Source organism: Spermophilus citellus (assembly GCF_964194105.1).
Source record: "Spermophilus citellus genome assembly, chromosome: 3".
Classification (NCBI taxonomy): Eukaryota; Metazoa; Chordata; class Mammalia; order Rodentia; family Sciuridae; genus Spermophilus; species Spermophilus citellus.
The window spans coordinates 139,805,056-139,824,959 of NC_138184.1; positions in this window are offsets into that span (position 1 = coordinate 139,805,056).

Sequence of the window (19,904 nt, forward strand, 5' to 3'; positions counted from 1 at the left end):
GTCTCTAAATAAAAATATTAAAAGGGGCTGGGAATGTGGCTCAGTGTTTAAGTACCCCTGGGTTCAGTCCCCTGGTACCAAAAAGAAAAAAATAAAAAGGGCTGGGAATGTATCTCAGAGGTTAAACACCCTGGGTTTAATCCCCAGTACCATAAATCAATAAATAAAGTGGGTGTAGCCATATTATTTTCAGAGAGAGCAGACTTCAGAGTAATGAAAGTGGTCAGGGATAAAAAGGGTTGTTATTTAATGATAAAGGGGACAATGCCAAGAAGACACAGCAATCCTTACTGTGTATACACCTATCAAACTACTTGTCAACCAGGCACATTGGTGCATGGATGAAATTCCAACAGCTCAAGAGGCTGAGGCAGGAGGGTTACAAATTCCAGACCAGCTTCAGCAACTTATTGAGACCCTGTCTCAAAATAAAAAATAAAAAGGCTAGGTACATGTATGAGTGCACATATGGTGCAATGCTACATCGTGTACAACTAGAGAAATGAAAAGGTGTGCTGCAATTGTGTACAATGAATCAAAATGCATTTTGCTGTCATATATACCTAATTAAAATTAATTAATTAAAAATAAATAAATAAAAAGGGCTGGAAATGTAGCTCAGTGGTCAGTGATTAAAGTGCCCCTGGGTTCAATACCCAGTAGTGGGAAAACAAAAACAGACAAAACACAATTTCATCAAGTTATTTGTCAGTTTCTTTATAGTACTATAACTTTCTACTCTAACTGTATCCAAAAATAAGGTATTCTAACTTCAGAGAACCTGTAAGGAATTTTTTTTCTTTCTTTTTTTTTTTTTTTTTTTTTTTGTACCAGCAGGCCTTTACATGTGAGAAGATGAAGATCCTCTAGCCAAGTTGTATGAGGTCATCTCATACCATCCTCAATAATGGCATACAAATGGCTAGGAAGTTCTAGACCATCTTCCTAATTCTTTTTTTTTCTTTTTCTTTTTTTATTATTTGTTTATTTTTGCATTACAATTCTTAATACGCCATTATACCATAATTTATCTTATCTCTGATTATATATAAGGTATGTTGACACCAAATTCACATCTTCATACATGTATTTTGTATAATGATGAGTGTCTCCTTTCCCAATCCATGCTATTCCCCTTCTCCCTCCCTTTCCCTCCCTCCCTATTTAGAGGTAATCTTCCTCCCTTGCTCTCCCTCCCATCTTCCTAATTCTGTAAATTGATTCAGGGATGGGTTACAGAGCCATACCAAGGGGAACTATCTCTGGAACTCCTACTAAGACTACTGTAAAGAGACAGCTCTTCTCTGGGGTTATTATCCATACAGGCCTAGAAGTGTGGGGACCATCTGTATCAGGATGACATCATGAACTCAAAATCCCTCCTCACATACAGTTTTCTACTTGGGAAGTTACCCATTGTACACAACACACAGTACTAACTACAGACACCATTAAAATTATCATTGCTACCTGAAGAGCAGACTGGAGAATCACCCAATTCCCCAAAGTTGTTCTTGTACCTACTTCCTATAAATGTTCATATGCTCTCCTCTTCCTTCCTCCGTGTCTGCGTTTTTGCTCTCTGAAGTTCCTTCCTATTATAAATAACCACTATTCTGTTAGAAATCCTACTTGTCTACCCTCCAGTCTTGTCCTTCATATCATGTACTTTTTTTTACTTCAATGTAGCAGCTTTCAGAATGTTTAAGTCTTAGCCCATGCCTGTATTCCCAGCAACTCCTGAAGCTGAGGAAGTAGGATCTCAAGTTCATAGGTCAGGTCATCACCTACTGTGCACACACATCCGCCCTGCATAAGATTCATGGGGGGGCACGAACTGTCCATGTGTATGGAAGATGGGAGGGCCAATTAGAAGGTTTTCAAAACAACTGTTATCTGCCCACTGGCAACTTGCCCGTCGCCATGTTGCATTAGGGGCTCCTTATCTGAAAGGCCTGGGGAGTTCTAGCCGCCCACTGGCAATTTGCCCACCACCATGTTTGAAAGGCCCGGGGAGTTCTCAGGGAGACTCTTAACATTGATGGCTTGGATGGAATAAAAGTTGGAAGAACAAGGAAACAGAAGCAGAATTCAAGCAAGATTCTTCTTCAATGGCTGCTACCATCATCTGAGGATATTCGACTCTGACAGTGATTCTCTAGAAGGCTTAGGTCTCAGACTAGGGTAGCACTGTTGATCCCCCTTTTTCTAAGGCTGTAGCCTCTTGGACTGTGCAGCTACTGGTTCTTCCAGCTCTCCAGCCTGCAGATGGCCATTGTGGACTATCCAGCCTCTGGTTGCATAAGCCCACCTAATAACTCCCCCTTTTTATAATTATACTTACATTATGGCAAGATTGCAATAAATCATCGAGTGGATCTTAAAAAAAAATTTAGGAATTTGTATTTCCCAAAGGGAGTGAGAATAAATGTTTGAAGGGGTATTCTGAGGAGGCAGGAAAGGAGCCTGAGTACAATAATTTTTCTTGGTCAGAAAAAAGTCAGATGTTTGAGACTAGTGGGAAATGCAATCCCCAATTCAGTATTTTTTTTTTCTTCAGTACTGGATTGAACCCAGGGTCTTGGTCTTTTTATTTTATTTTATTTTATTTTATTTTTTTATTTATTGGGGGTTGGAGAAGAGGGGATATGGCCAGTGTGTCATTGAGGGGTTCTTCCTGCAGAGGAGGTTCTTCTTCCTGCCACCTGAAAACTTAAAGTCTAAAATTATTAGTGAAGAACAAAACACAGAGTCAGAAATATACTTACAAAAGACCTAAGCAACCTCATTCTACTTGGGACCTCATTTTGCTCTGAAACTTAACCTCTGACCTACTGCAGTACTAAAGTCAGGAAAATACCACAGAAAAGCTCTGTGGAAACAGTTCTCGGAAAAGTCGCAGATGGTGATCGCCTAAGATAGGCCAAGATATCGAAATATCTGAGATTCCAGATGGCCCCCACCTAGGTGTGGTGACCAATATCTAAATTAGAAGCCCTGCAGTTTGGCACGTACCCACCTTGCGACATCCTCACGATTTAAACCAATCAACTTTAAGTCAACCCCTTGAACTAAACAATAATTCTTTCCAGATTCTTTCCCGCCACTTGATACACTAATCATGTTTTAGAGTTGTTGTTTGATTTTCCCTCGGTGTGTGATGATTTGCTAAGAGATGCTATGATGTATGTGGGGGTCCCTGCCTTCTCCAAAGAATGTATAATACTGCTGCAAACCCTGGGCTCGAGGCCTCTCAGTGTCACCAGTTGCTGTGTGCACAAGCGCAGAGGACCAAGCTAGCTTGCAATAAACACCTCTTTGCTGCTTACATTGATCTTGGTCTCTGGTGGTCTTTTGGGGATCCCAAATTCGAGCATAACAATACATCCAGTCCACACAAGAGCTGGAACTAAACAAGGGAAAGATGGCCCCCGGTGATTTATTTAAGGAGGTACATCAAAGGCAGAGATAAGGTTCCAAGGGCGGAGTCTTGCTTCATAATGTCTTGTAGTCAGCAGGCTGATTGGCATCTTGGCAGCTCACACCCATCTCAGGTGCTGTGTGGGTCTCGACAGATTGGGATAGAAATTCACAATGTCCCTGGTCAATTGACTAGAGAAAATGTCCCTTGATCATTTCCAGACACCAGATGTTTCTATCCACTAGGCTTCCGTGCATGGTGACCCACACAGAACCCATGGATGGGCTTAAGACAGTGTGTGTGTGGGGGGGGTGTTAGACCAGGACACAAGAAAAGACCACTGACTCCAATTAAAATCAAATTAAAGCAAGCTTATTATTTCGACCGGCTGGGCTGCCTCTCCCACCCAAAACCACGGGAACAAGATAGCAGCTGCAGCTTTCCTGCAGCCCAGCTTTATAGCCCAGAAAGTTACACAAAGCAGGGTTACAGATAACAGAACTCTGATGAGCATAACACTAATGGTAGTTTACATTTTTGCTGGCCCCAATATCAGAATTTATGAAGGTCATTAGAGCCTCAGAAAGGTTGTTATCTGTCCAGGGAAGGTCAAGATTTGTGAGGCGTTACAAAAGTTTCAGAGGGCTGCTATCTGGTCAGAGAGCCAGGCATGGGTGAGTTCAAGGCACGGGCAGGCATTCCAAGCAGGTTCAGAATTTGCAGTAATTTATATATAGTAAAGCCAAAATTATCTTTTCATAGCTTTGTGGCGAGATGGCTCCCAATTTTAAGAAAAGATCAGGTTGAGTCTATCAGGGGGATTGAACTGAGGGGCACTTGACCCCTGAGCCATTTATTTTGAGACAGGATTTTGCTAAGTTGCCCAGGTTGGCCTCTATCTTGCCTCAGCCTCCCAAGTAGCTGGAATTGCAGGTGCGTGCCACTGTGCAGAGCCCCAATTCAGAAATCAAAGTGTATTAGCATCTGATGACCTTTTATTCATTTCCCCTGGGTAGATGCAGGAATAAGACTTGAAGGAAGAATTGAAGTTTGGAATGACTTAGTGTATTATCAGATGGAGATTGTTTGAGCAGAAACAGCAGTTTCTGAAACAATAAAAATTTTTCTTTCATACAAAAACTGTGGGGCTGGGGCTATAGCTCTGTGGTAGAGCGCTGTGCCTAGCATGCCCAAGGCCCTGGGTTCCATTCATTACCTAAATTCCAAAAACAAAAAACCCTTGAAGATAGGCTACCTGAAGGCTAGTTTCGAGGTTTCTTGTTATCAGTAAGAACCCAGTCTCCACAGATTTCACCAAGATCTCTGAATTTGGATATTTTCCTATCAACTGAGGTATTTTGTGTGAGAGGGTGTATAATGCCTGAGGTTTTTTAATGATTGCTATTTATATATTGAGGTTCCAGTTTGTGAACTGCATTCTCCACTCAGGATTCCAAATCACTATTATTGTCTTCATCCCTGTTTTCAGGTGAGGACATCGAGATTTGGAGATGCTAATAATCCACCTGTATTGGAGAAGTTGCCATCATAGTAGTTGGGAGAGAAGTAACCTGAGATCTTTGGATTCCTAAACCCAGTGCCTTTCCTGTTGTTGGGGTAGTCATTATTGCCCTCATTTTGATATTCTCTGTCCTGCTTTAAAAGAGATGGATTCTATTTTCCTCTCAGTTTGTAAGGGACCGGCGAAACATCGGAGGAAGAGACCGCCAAGAGACTGACTTCATGCAATAAGCAGAAGGGGATTTTTATTGAGGATCTGATTCAGCGCGCTGAGGCTCCAGGCTCACTCAGGAAGGGAGAGCAGCCCAGAGCCAGAGCAGGGGTACACTTTTTGGGGAGGGCAGGTGTTTTGCATACATCATAGTCTCCTTTAACAAATCACCATACACTGAGGGAAAATCAAACAACAACTCCTAGACTTGATTAGTACATTCATTGGCGGGAACAGGGCGAGCTGGAGTGATAGGTCATTCCTAAGGAGGAGGTTACATTTAAACTGATTGGTTCGGACCCTGAATGTCTACGTGACAAGCAGCACAGGGTCTTGAATGCTTACGTGAGGAGTTACACAGGATCCCAGGCCATAAATCAACTAAATGACCAGTAGGGCCTTGTCTTAACTGCCTCAGGAATTTAACTCATGCTTTGCAGTTTAGAAGCAGGTTTACAATGTCTGGTCCTTTACATTTTAACTCAGGCTTTGCAGCTTAGAAACTTTACCCTTTCAAGTTGACACTATTGATCCCAGATGTAGAATTCATTTTTTTTTTCTTTGCTGTGCTGGAATTCAACCCCAAGGCTTCATGCTTGTTAAGCAGCCCTCTACCACTGAGCAATATTCCTAGCCCCCTTTTAAAGATTTTGTTATTTGGTTTCTGGTGCTGGAGATTGAACTCAGGCACCACCAGCTATACCTTTAACCAGATGGAAAATTTAAACATTAAGTGTAAAGATGGTCTTCCCTTTTGTTTTAGTCAGCTTATTCGCTGCTGTGACTAAAAAGACCCAACCAGAACAACTATAGAGAAGGAGAAGTTTATTTAAGAGCTCACAGTTTTTAGTTCATAAACAACAGGCTCCATTCCTTGGGGCTCAAAGCAGGACATTATGGCTGGAAGAGTGTGACAGAGGGTAGCAGCTCACATGCCAATCAGGAAGCAGAGAGAGTCCACTCACCAGTTACAAAATATATACCCAAAGCCAGGCCCCAATTCCCACCTCCTCCAGCCACACCTCACCACTTCAGTTACCCCTGTTAATCCCTATCAGGGGATTAAAACACTGATTAGGTTAAGACTCTCACAACCCAATAGTTTCTCCTCTGAATCTTCTTGCGTCATCTCACATGTGAGTATTTGGGGAACACCACATCCAAACCATAACACCTTCCTCACCTTGAGCCTCTTTAACATTAAAGATGCAGGGCCTCACTAGTAGGCTCATTCATCCACTGCACAAATATTTGAGTACCAAAAAGAGACACGTACAATTCTAGCCCTAAGGAAAGGGCAGAGAAAGAAAACAAATTGATTTTCCTAGAAAGCCTGATTTCTTGTCAATATTTGCAATAAGATATGATTTTAAATCATCAGATTGGGGATGGGGTATAAAAACTCCAATAACACCAAAGGTCAAGGCAGATGTGCAGTCACAGGAACCTGTATACACTGTTCAGGGGAATGCAAATCAGTAAAATGGCTTTATAGAGAAAGTTTGAAGTATCTAAAAAAGTTTAAAATGGTCAGGTGTGGTGGCACATGCCTATAATCCTAGCTACTTGAGAGACTGAGACAGGAAAATGACAAGTTTGAGGCCAACCTGGATAACTTAGCGAGATCCTATTGTCAAGAGCCATCTGTGGGCTGTGTGTGGATGGCATTGCAGCCTAGTGAATAGGAGAATCTGGTGTATGGGAACTTACAATGGACATTTTCTCTGGCTGACTGCCCAGACACATTATGAGCCCTATTCAAGCTCTTCCTGATCCCACACAGCACTGGAGTTGAAGTGACCTGCTATAGCCAAACAGCCTCTCAGAGATGGATGTGACCTGCCAAGATGCCAATCAACCTGTTGACTGCAAGACACCATGAAGCAAGACCCCACCCCGAAACCTAATTCCTGCCCTTTAATATACCCCCTTAAATAAACCAGAGGAACCATTTTCTAATTGTCCAGCTCCAGCTCCTGTGTGGCCTGGATCTATCAGGAGCTGCAGGTTTCCTTTAATACTATCTTTTCTGACTTTCTGTCTTTTGTTTGTCAGCAGTTATTTCTGACTTTAAATTCTTAGGAGGCTTATCCCTCTGAGCAGGCAAGAGTTCTGTGGCAATGTGCTGCTCCTCACCACCACCACCACCCCGCCCTTGATACCATATCTCAAAATAAATAAAATTTCTTTAGAAAGGGCTTGGGATGAAGCCTCAGTGATAGAGCTTATCTAGCATGCTATGGCCCTGGGTTCAATCCTTAGTACCACAAAATAAATACATTAAATAAAGTTGAAAAAGTGTCAACCCCTGTGAACTACCAGTTCTTCTAGAAATATCTTAGGAAAATATCTTGCATATGCATACACATTCATTTAAAATATTTGTCATAGCAGCATTGCTTATAACAAAAAAATTGAAACCACCTGTATGTCCATGAAATGAGAATGGACAAATAAGTTATAGATAAATGGCAAAATACTATATAGGAGGGCTGGGGATGTGGCTCAAGCGGTAGTGCACTCGCCTGGCATGCGTGCGGCCCGGGTTCCATCCTCAGCACCACATAAAAACAAAGATGTTGTGTCCGCCGAAAACTAAAAAATAAATATTAAAATTCTCTCTCTCTCTCTCTCTCTCTCTCTCTCTCTCTCTCTCTCTCTCTTTAAAAAAAAAAAAAACTTAGGAGCCTGTGAAAGTGGCTTCTTTATAAAGGAGTTAAATGAACTGGAACTACATCTATCTACACGAATAAATCTCAAATACACAGTTTTAATTTAGAATTTATGAATAGAATTTATGAATATCTTAATTTATAATTTTTCTTGATATTGTAACTGATTATTTTTATTTCTAACTTGTTTAGAAGTGTATAGGAAGACTATTGGGATCTGCATATTAATTTTTTTTTAAAGAGAGAGAGAGAGAGAGAGAGAGAGAGAGAATATTTTAATATTTATTTTTTAGTTTTCGGTGGACACAACATCTTTGTTTGTATGTGATGCTGAGGGTCGAACCCGGGCCTGCATGCATTCGGGACGAGCACGCTACCGCTTGAGCCATATCTTCAGTCCCTGCATATTAATTTTAAATCCTAGCAACTTTGATAAAATCTCTTTGGTTCCATTTTGGGCAGATTTAACTGGATTTTTCACATAATATTTTTTCCTCCTTTCAGTAAATATCTTCTCATTTGTCTTATTTTTTTTTAATCTGTTAAAATCTTCAGCATGGGATCTGGGGTGGTGGCGCAGTGGTAGAGCCCTTGCCTAGCATGTATGGGGCACTGGGTTCATTTCTCAGCACACATATAAATAAACAAAAATAATAAGGTTCTATCAGCAACTAAAAAAATTAAAAAAAAAACAACTTCAGCATAATATTGAATTTAAAATGATAGCAGAGGGCTGGGGATATAGCTCAGTTGGTAGAGTGCTTGCCTTGCATGCATAGGGCCCTGGGTTCAGTCCCCAGCACCACACACACACACACACACACACACACACACCAAAAAAAAAAAAAAAAAAGATAGCAGGTTTTGTCTTATATTTAATTGCTAGGGATTCAATAGAAGTTATAAATGTAGTTTATTTTATAAATGACATTAATCAGGTCAGTAGGGTTTTTTATTACTAGTTGGCTGGGAAGTGTTAGATTTTTGAATGAGTATTGTGTTTTATCAAATGGTTTTCTGCATTAATTTAAATAATCACGTTGTTTCTCCTTTGCTTTGTTAATCAAGCATACTTTTTTTCCTCCAATTCTATCCCCAGGGCAACACTACAACTGAGCTACAGTTGCAGCCCTTTTTATTTTTTATTTTGAGACTGGGTCTCACTAAGTTGCCAAGGTTGGCCTTAAACTTGTGGTCCTCCTGCTTCGGTCTCACCAGTCACTAGAATTACAGATGTGTTTCATTGTGCTCATCAGTAATGCACGTATGGTACTGGGGATTTAACCCAGGGTGCTTTATCACTGAACCACATCCCCAGCCCTTTTTTACTTTTTTATTTACAGACAGGGTCTTGCTAAGTTGCTTAGGGCCTTGCTAAGTTGCTGAGGCTGGCCTCAAACATGTAATCCTCCTGCCTCAGCCTCCTGAGCTGGGCAGTAATGCACATTTCTTAGTAGATTTTTATCTCATTAAACTAAAAAAATAAGTTTAAAAAATTGACCTTATATTCCTGGGATACTCCCAACTCAGTCATGATATATTTTAATTTGTACAATTCTAATTTCTGATATTTAGGATTTTAGAATCTAGGATTAGAAATGAAATCATTTATAACTTCCAATTCTCATATGGTGTATAGTTTCAAGAGATCTTAGCCTCATCAAATAGGTAAGATAACTTGTCATCCTTTCTGTTGTGTACAGCAATTTGCAGAAGAGAATTTTCTATCTGTTCCTTGAAAATTTGGTAGAAGTTCTCTGAAAGAATGTGTTATATATATATATATTTTTTTTTTTGGTAGAAAGGCTTGACTAGAGATGCATTTTATCTAATGTTCATAAAAATCTATTCATTTTTTTAACTTTTATTTTGGAGTATGTATGCTACTGGGGATTAAACCCAGGGTCTCACATGCACATGCTAGGCAGGTCCTCTATTACTGAACTACATCTCAGGCGGCCTCAAATTTACAGTCCTCTTGCCTCAGCCTTCCAGGTACCTGGGATTACAGGTGTGTACCATTGTGCCCAGCCTTCTAAATACTTTTTAGTTTTATTTTACAAATTTTGATATGTGGTGTTATCATAGTCATTAGTACCTAAATATTTTCTAACTTCTATTCTTTGCTCTTTTTTTTTTTTACTTTTCACAGTATTTATCCTTTTGTTTTCTGTAATTAATAAGAGGTAAGTTTTTCTCCTTTCCTTTCTTTTCTTATTTATTTATTCATTTATTTTGAGACACCTCTTGTTATATAGCCAAGTCTGGCCACAAACTCCTGACCTCAAGCGATCTTCCCACTTCAGCCTCCTGAGTAGCTGATACAACAAGGACTTGCTACTATGCCCAGCATTAAGTTTTTCAATTTATAAACATTGGATTATTTTGATTATTATTTTGTTGATGTCTATCATATCTATTTATATTAAATGTCTAATTATATTAAATTTCAGTCAAAGAATTTGGTTTGTAAGCTACCAATACTTTGCTTTTTGTTTGGACTTGCCTTATGTGTGTGTGTGTGTATATCTATATCTATATATATTCAAGTTTTATAAATGATTTATATTACCTGGAAAAGGAGTTTATTCAAATCAAAATTTTTTAGTTCAAATTCTCTGAACACTTACTAATTTTTGGTCTATCTCATGTATAAGTGAAAAGTAGAGTTTTGGGGCTGGGGATGTGGCTCAAGCGGTAGCGCGCTCGCCTGGCATGCGTGCGGCCCGGGTTCGATCCTCAGTACCACATACAAACAAAGATGTTGCGTCTGCCAAGAACTAAAAAATAAATTTAAAAAAAAAGAAGAGTTTTGTTTTGATTTTGTTTTTATTATTATTTTTTTTGTTGTTGTTGTTGTTTGGTTTGGGGTTTTGTTTTGTTTCATTGATGAGCACTGAACCCAGCAGCACTTAACCACTGAGCTATATCCCCAACCCTTTTTATTTTTTATTTTGAGATAGAGTCTCTATAAATTGCTAAGATTGACCTCAAACTTGCAATCCTCCTGCCTCAGCCTCCAAGTAGCTGGGATTACAAATGGGTGCTAATATGCCCAGGTGTATGTTTAAAATCCCCCATTATGAGATATGATTTTTTGTTTTGTTTTGTTTTGTTTTTTGTGGTGCTGGGGATCTAACTCAGGGTCATATATATATATATATATATATATATATATATATATATATATATATATAGTGAATTCATGGCTTTAATATACTTATAGATGGATAGATATAAAAATATATGTACAAGGGCTGGGGTTGTGGCTCAGAAGTAGAGCACTTGTCTAGCCCATATGAGGCACTAGATTTGATTCTCAGCACCACATAAAAAATAAAGACATTGTGTCCATCCACAGCTAAAAATATGTTTAAAAATATATATGTGGGTGGGAGAGGAAGGGAAGGGGCAGGGGGTTAGCAATGATGGTGGAATGTGATGAACATCATTATCCAAAGTACATGTATGAAGACATGAATTGGAGTGAACATACTTTATATACAAACAGAGATATAAAAAACTGTGTTCTATATGTGTAATAAGAATTGTGATACATTCCGTTGTCATGTATTTAAAAAATAAAAGCAGGGCTGGGGATGTGGCTCAAGCGGTAGCAGCGTGCGGCCAGGGTTCGATCCTCAGCACCACATACAAACGAAGATGTTGTGTCCGCCGAGAATTAAGAAAAAAAAATAAATATTAAAATTCTCTCTCTCTCTCTCTCTGTCCCCCTCTCTCTCACTCTCTCTTAAAAAAATAAAAGCAATTAAAAAAATTAAAATTAGAAAAAAATATACATATATGTACATGGGTATATACATGTATTTACATATATACAAATGTCACTCCATTTTTTTCTTTTTGTGATGCTAGGGATTGAACCTAAAGCCCAGGGTCTATGTGAGTACTCTAGAGCTACATTTTGGGGTGTCTCTCTGTTTTTAAATAGAAAGAATAAGTGTTCAGCAGTAGGAATTTGTGTGACTTGTGTTTGTTCCCATAATAACATTTATAATTGTGTGTGCAGGTATATGCTTACATCTGCTTACATTGTGTTTTGTTTGCTGAAAAGGCCTAAATCAACAATACCTCAGGAATAAAGAGCACAACTTGTTCCCAGAGCTTGTTTCTAAATACTGTTCTCTACTAAAAGGAATCAGAGCTTTTTGGAGAAATTGCTGATTCTAGAGCTCAGGCAGGGTAATCAAGATGAGCCTGGAACATCTTATGCCAGAAGATAAGGGGACACAAAGAATAAGGGGGACACACTGAAAGGACATAGGAGCTGGGTGTGGTTGCGCACACTTGTATTCCCAGCAACTCAGGAGGCTGAGAGGCAAGAGAATCACAAGCTTGAGGCAACCTCAGCAACTTAAGACCCCAAGCAACTTAGTGAGACTTTGTCTCAAAATAAAAAATAAAAAGGGCTGGGGATATAATTCAGTGGTAAAGCATCCCTATGTTAAATCTCTAGTATCCCCTGCAAAAAAGAAAAAGTTCATAGGAGTCAGCTCCTATGGTCACCTACTTGCCAAATCTGGACACATGAGCATTTAAAGAAAGAATGATAGTAATAGGTCATGACCCATTTTTAAAAAGAGTCTCAGGGCTGGGGTTGTAGTGTTATGCCAGATTCGAGGGACCCCAATAGACCTACAGGAGCTGAACCTATGCAAGCACACAAAAGTCTTTATTGCAAGCTCGAGCCTGGACTCACAACCCGTTCCCGACATAGCGGTCCCAGGGAGTGAGTCCTGGTCCTTTGTCCAGTGAGATTTTATAGGTTTTGGGAGGATACTGTATGCATCACAACACCACACAACAAATCATTCCACATCGTGGGAAAGTCAAACAACTCTTAACATTGATTAGCACATTCACTGGCGAGAACAATTTTGTTAGGGGTGATTGGTTAGTACAAGAGGGGATTCCTTTGAACTGATTGCTAAACTACATGGCTTCCCAACATGTAATCAACCACCATAAACTACTTGGGGGTCATCTGGCATTCCAGGTATTTTCCCTGTCTTATGCTGATTGGAGGTTGCTAGGGGGGTTGCTATGGGTCCTAGCTTAACTGAGTCAGGGACACCTGGTGCCTCAGTCCTCTCTGTTATTTACAGACAAACAGATCAGCAGGGTGGGTATATGCTTTGGAGTACTCTGTGGGTTTTTCCAAGGACAAGGGTCACGCCCCCTTCCTTAGGACAGGCCTTGAAGTAGAAGCTGCTGTTATTTATTTTTTTGAATGGAGTCACATTAGTTTCTCAGTAGCTCTGTGGTAGAGTACTTGCCTAGCATGTGTGAGGCCCTGGGTTCAATTCTCAGCACCACATAAAAATAAATAAATAAAGGTATAAAAAAAGATAATAAAATAAAGGTATTGTGTCCATCTACAACTATACAACTAAAAAAGATATATTTTTTAAAAAGAATCTGTGATAAATGTATAATAAGGGAAATCTCTCCCTTTATTTTTAATTTGAAACCCAACTAATAAATGTAGAAGGAATAATGAATTTAGAAAATCACCATTTGTCACTGCACACCAAGAATGGCATCTGGGCAAGATGACGCACACCTGCAATCCCAAAAGCTGCGGAGGCTGAGACAGGAAGATCGAAAGTTCAAAGCCAGCCTCAGCAACTTAGTGAGGCCCTAAGCAACTCAGTGAGACCCTGTCTTTAAATAAAAATATAAAAAAGGGCTAGAGATGCAGCTCAGTGGTAAAGGACCCCTGGGTTCAATCCCCAGCACCAAGGGTGGAGGTGTGGTGTTATGCATTTTTAATCCCAGCTATTTGGGAGGCTAAGGCAGGAGAATTGCTTGACCCAGGAATTCAGGGACACCCTGGGCAACATAGTGAGACCCTGTTTCTTAAAAATAGGCCCAGGGATGGGGAGAGGATAATAACAAATTGCTAAGAGCCACAAGCAAATATACGATGTATGGCACCTTTGGTTGTAAAGTGACGCCAGCTAGCCACTGAGATGATTATGTTAAGATTTACATTCATATGGAAATTGGACTCCCGCTGTTCACCTTGGCCTGCTACCGGACTCACGTTACCAGACTCTTGGAGAGTTCCCATTGGTTGGGGAAGGATAGTAGGAGGAAATTCCGGGGGAGGTCAGGGGGACCCCGGGTTCCGGGAGACGCGCGGTTCCGGTGGACGCCCGCGTGGGAGGACCGGGTTTGGCTTGCCGGCGGCGGTTTTTTCGAAATAAAGTTTTGTTCCTGCTTGAGTGGCTCGTGATTCTGTGCCCAGCCAAGACTGCGGCAACAAATATCGGCAAGGGTGTAGGGAAATTTGAACTACATACATTGTTGGTGGGAATTTAAAAATGGTGCAGCCCATTTGGAAAACTATTTGGCTATTTCTCAAAATCTTAAATGTATCCCAAAAATTATAGTCCCCAGTGTATACCAAGAGAAATTAAAATATATGTCCACACGAAAGTACTTACACCATTGTTCACAGTACCATTATTCATAATAGCCAAAAAGTAAAAACAACCCAAATATTTATTAAGGAAGGAATGGATAAGCAAAATGTGGTATTTTCTTACAAAATATTATTATTTGGTAGTAAAAAGAGTGAAGAACTGATACATGCTACATCATGGGTGAACCTTGAAAACATGCTAAATGAAAGAAGCTAGTCATGAAGACCACAAGTTGTTGGATTACACTTATATTCAAATATGCATATCTGTAGATACAGAAAGTATATTCATAGCAGAGGTGAGCAGGGGAGAATGGAGAATGACTGCTTCGTGGTTCTGGGTTCTTTTTAGGGTGATGATAATATTCCAAAATTGATCATGGTAATAATTGCCCAGCTCTAAACGTCTTGAATATTGAATTATATATATCAAGTTGGTGAATTGTATGGCACTTAAATTGTATCTCAATAAGTCTGTTTAAAACAAGGATAGATACTAAAACTAGTGGGTGAATATTTGAGGAATGAATAGATACTTATATAGTACTGCTGGGAATGGTGATGCATGCTTGTAATCCTACCACCTCAAGAGGCAGAAGGATCACATGTTCAAGGCCAGCCTGCACAATTAAGTGAGACCCTGTCTTCAAGATGAAAAATAAAAAGAGCAGGGGATGTAGCTCAGTGGTAGAGCACCCCTGAGTTCAATCTCCGGTACTATAAAAACAAACATCCTACAAAAATAAAATATCACAGTATGATTGTGGATATTATTTTTTCCCTTGAAATTTTATTTTAAAAATACCATATCTTAGTTGGGTGTGATGAAGTACACCTGTAACCCCAGTGCTCAGGAGATTGAGATAGGAGGATTCTAAATTTGAGGCCACCCTCAGCAATTTAGTGAAACCCTCAGCACTTAGCAAGACCCTATCTTAAAACTTTAAAAATTAAAAAAAAAGGACCGAGGATGTGACTTTGTGCCCTCATTTCAATCCCCAGTACCCAACAACAACAACAAAAAATCAAAACACATTTTGATATTGTATCATTCAACACATACTGAATTGCATTTTTCCTAGTGAATGATTTATTTGATTATGTCATATCCACCTCCCATCCCTCTTCTGAAAGTCTGTTTTGTCTTCCATGCATATTGTTGATTCAGCTTTCCTTTTGGTGATATTTGCTGTTATAAGAGCCTTTTTCCATCCCAGTAATTTAAGCAATCAATTTCATCGGTTGTGTGTGTGTGTATAAAACTTTTCAGTTTTTTATCTTCTAATAGTTTGAATTTTCTACTTGTTTGTAAATTACAGATTCTATTTCTGTTCTTTTAGTGTTCACTCTTTGTAAAGCCTAACAGGAAGCCTCCCTATGAGGTCTGAGAGACTTCTATCATACAACCATTAACACATCAGAAACAGTAAAAATGATCAGATCACTGTTTTTTTTTTTGTTTTTTTTGTTTTTTTTTTTGTAGTAGGGATTAAACCTGCAGCACTCTTCTACTGAGTTAAATCCCCAACTCTTTTATTTTTTCTTTTGAGACACGGTCTCCCTGAGTTACTGAGACTGACTCTTCAAATATGCCTCAGTCTCCAGAGTAGCTAGGATGTTAGGTGTGCACCACCGTGCCTGGCTCACATCACTTTTCTTTTTTTTTTTAAAAAAAATTTTAGTTGTAGATGGACACAATATCTTTACTTTATTTATTTATTTTTATGTGGTGCTGAGGATTGAACCCAGTGCCTCATACATGCTAGGCAAGTGTTTTGCCACTGAGCTACAGCCCCAGCCCTCATATCACTTTTCTATGTGAGTGAAATTCAGTCACTTGTAAAGCCCAATAATCACTCTCCGTGGTCACAAACCCTATATTTGATGTCTTTTAGCACCATTTCTATCACTGTGTTTATTTCTAAAGAGTTTCATTCAAACTGTTTTTAATTATTTGTAAGTAAACTAAACAGAAGGAGAGTGTCATTAAGGGGGAAGGTTTAGCCTAAAAATAGCAATAAGTTTTACCTAGGCAAAGCAAGATTTTGGAGTTAAGGAATAGAAACAGTCTTTTTAGAAATACCATGTTTATCTAGTGCAATGGCATTCACTTAGAAGACAGCATAGGTTAGAGATGGTATGCTCAGGTTATGCCATTTAAGACTTTGTTACCAGGCACGGTGCTGCATGTCTGGGATTCCTACCAGTTGGGACCATTCTGGGCAACTTAGCAAGTTTCTGAGAAGCTATTGTGAAAATCTACCGATGGTAGTTTGTTTTTTTTTGTTTTTGGTTTTTTTTTTTTTTTTTTTTTTTTTTTTTGATACTAAACCTCACGTTAGATCTTCTTTTTTTTTTAATTATTATTATTTTAATTTTGAAGTACTGGGGATTGAACCCAGGGATGTCAAGCCACTGGGCTAAATCCCAACCTTGCCACACTCCCTCTTTTTTGTGGTACTGAGGACTGTGTACTTGCTAAGCGGGTGCTCTACAACTGGGCTATCTCCCCAGCCCTCCTAGCCCTTTTTATTTCTTATTTTGAAACAGGTTCTCACCAAGTTGCCAAGGCTGGCCTTTAACTTGCAATCTTCAAGCCTCCCAAGTAGCTGGGATTTCAGGTTTACCCCACTGGGCCCAGCTAAAAGGGCTTCTTTTGCAAGAAAAATTTAAGAAAATGTATTCTTCCCTAGTGTCAGGAAGACACATGGCCTCAAGCCATCAGGCTTCTATTCTGGCCAGATCCACCTGTGGTTGGTTGTAGTAGTCTTGGGCCATGAGTCCACCTTTGCAGTAGCAGTTCATATTACCCTGAGTCTTGGTCTTCCTTGGTGCTGTGCTAGTCTTGGCAGACAGAGGAGTCAGGGTATTGAACAGCTTGGCATTGGTGGTGACTGGCATGGCCTGTAAGCCTGGGGCTAGTCTATCCACAGTGATTCTGCTCAGAGCTATGCAGAATCTCACAGTGCCTGCCTGTGGATGAGGTGTTTGGGCCTACCTCAGTACCAGGTTAAGTATTAGAGTACTCTGAGGATGAACTGATGACATTTTCTAGGTATTCCTCTGGCTTATTTTGAGCAACACACCCACTGTGAATTAGGGACAAACCTGAGCTTGAAATTGCTCTCTAGTGTTGAAAAATTCACATCACATCAACAGTGGCAAACCAGGATTTGTATACATGGTGAAAGTGTCTACATGCTCTGAAAAAATAAATAGTCTGCTTAGAATTTCTGGAAAGACAGGCACAAACAAAGCCAGATTAAATAACTAATTTTTCAGAGCCCAGATAACATCATACACCAACAAGTATCAAGAGCTTTCAGGAAACTATGACCTTCCCTAACAGTCAAAATAAGATGCCTAGATAGTCATCAGTATGAGAGAATACTCAGATGGACAATTTAAACACTGCTTTTAAGGAAACTCAACTAGCTTCTAGAGGACTTGGATAAATGATTCAATAACATAGAATTTTTTTTAATATTTCTTTTTTTAGTTGTGGTTGGACACAATACCTATTTATTTATTTTATGTGGTGCTGGGGATTGAACCCAGTGCCTTGCACGTGCTAGGTGAGCACTCTACTGCTGAGCCACAACCCCAGCTCCACCTAACATAGAATCTTAACAAATAGCTGTAAGGAATTTTTTAAAATCAAAGCCAGAGCCAGGATCTGTGGTGCACACTTGTAATCCCAGCAGCTCAGCTGGCTGAGACAGGAGGATCAAGAATTCAAAGCCAGCCTTCATAAAAGCAAGATCTCAAGCAACTCAGCGAGACCTTGTCTTTAAATAAAATACAAAATAGGGCTCTGAGAAACTGATGTGACTCCATTTTAAAAAATAAATAAATAACAGCAGCTTCTACCCCAAGGCCTCTCCTAAGGAAGCGTGCGTGACCCTTGTCCTGGGAAAAACCCACAGAACACTCCTAGGCACATACCCACCCTGCTGAGTTGTTTGTAAATAACAGGAGAGAACTGCGGTGCCAAGTATCCCTGACTCAGTTAAGTTAGGTGAGGACCCACAGCAACCCCCTAGCAATCTCCAATCAGCAAAGATACAGGGAAAATACCTGGGATGCCAGATGACCTCCCAGTAGTTTATGGTGGTTGATAACATGTTGGGAAACCATGTAGTTTAGCACGTACACCCCTCGTGGCCTAAACCAATCAGTTCAAAGGAATCTCCCTCCTGTAATAACCAATCACCCTACCCAACTTGTTCCTGCCAGTAAATATGCTAATCAATGTTAAGAGTTGTTGTTTGACTTTCCGGAGATGTGGAATGATTTGCTGTGTGATGTTGTGACGCATAGAGTATCCTTCCCAAACCTAATAAATCTCACTGAACAAAGGACCAGGACTCACTCCCTGGGACCACTGCATTGGAAACGATTGTGAGTCCAGGCTCGAGCTTGCAATAAAGACCCTTGTGTGATTGCATTGGATTCGGCTCCTGGAGGTCTATTGGGGTTCCACAAATCTGGCATTACAGCTCTAGGCTGAGTGCCCTTGAGTTCAATCCCTGGTATGCCTCCCCCAGCCCAAAACAAAACAAAACAAAACAAAAAGAGAGCCAGGGATGTAATTCAATGGTAAAGCAGTAACCTTGCATGCCCGAGGCCCTGGGTCCCAACCTCAGTACCACACACGGAAGAAGATGGAGGAGGAGAAGAAAAAGAAATCCTTGAGCTTAAAAATACACTAAAAGAGCCAGATGTAGTGGTGCATGTATACAATTCCTGTGATTCAGGAGGTTGAGGCAGGAGTAATCTCAAGTTCAAAAACAGGCAGGAGGATACCAATCCTCAAAAAAGTAAAAATAAAACTACCATTTGATCCATTCCTGAATGAGATCAATGAGTGATCTCATTCCTGGATATGTTTCCAAAGGAAATGAAATCAGTGTGCCAAAGAGACATCTGCACTCCCATTTTCATTTGTACCACTGTTCATAATAGCCAAGAAATGGAATGGACCTAAGTACCCATCAGCTGATGATTTGATTCAGCAAATGTGGAGCATATACACAACAACGCACCGTTCAGCCATAAAAATGAATGAAATCCTATCTTTTGCAGCAATGTGGATGAAACTGGAGGATATTAAATAAAATAAGCCAGACAAAGAAAGACAATTAGTGCACAATCTCATGCACGTGGAATATAAAATGTTGATCTTAAGGCTGGAACTACATAACTCAGTGGTAGAGTGCTTGCCTAGCACACATGAGGCCCTAGGTTTGATCTCCCGCACCAAAAAAACATATTTTTTTTAAAATGCGGCAAAATATATTTAGAAGAGAAAAAAATTTTACCCGCTTAGGATCTCTGGCTAGGTCTGAGAATTAAATAGACTTAGCAGGAAATTTTTATATAAAAACGGGAGTTCCCATTAAAAATAATGAAGAACCAAAGAAGTAGTAAAATCTCAAGTGCTTAAATGTTAGGTTAAACAAAGAGATAATTGTGGAAAAGTAGTTAAAGTGAATAGGAAGACTAAAGGAAAATAACTGACCTTAAGGTCTGTTTGTTCAGAATGCTCTCAGTCTGGACTCCCCATCTCTGATGATAAGAATGTTTCTTTTTTCCTTCAGGTATAGGGAGGTCATCTTTCAAACGGAAATT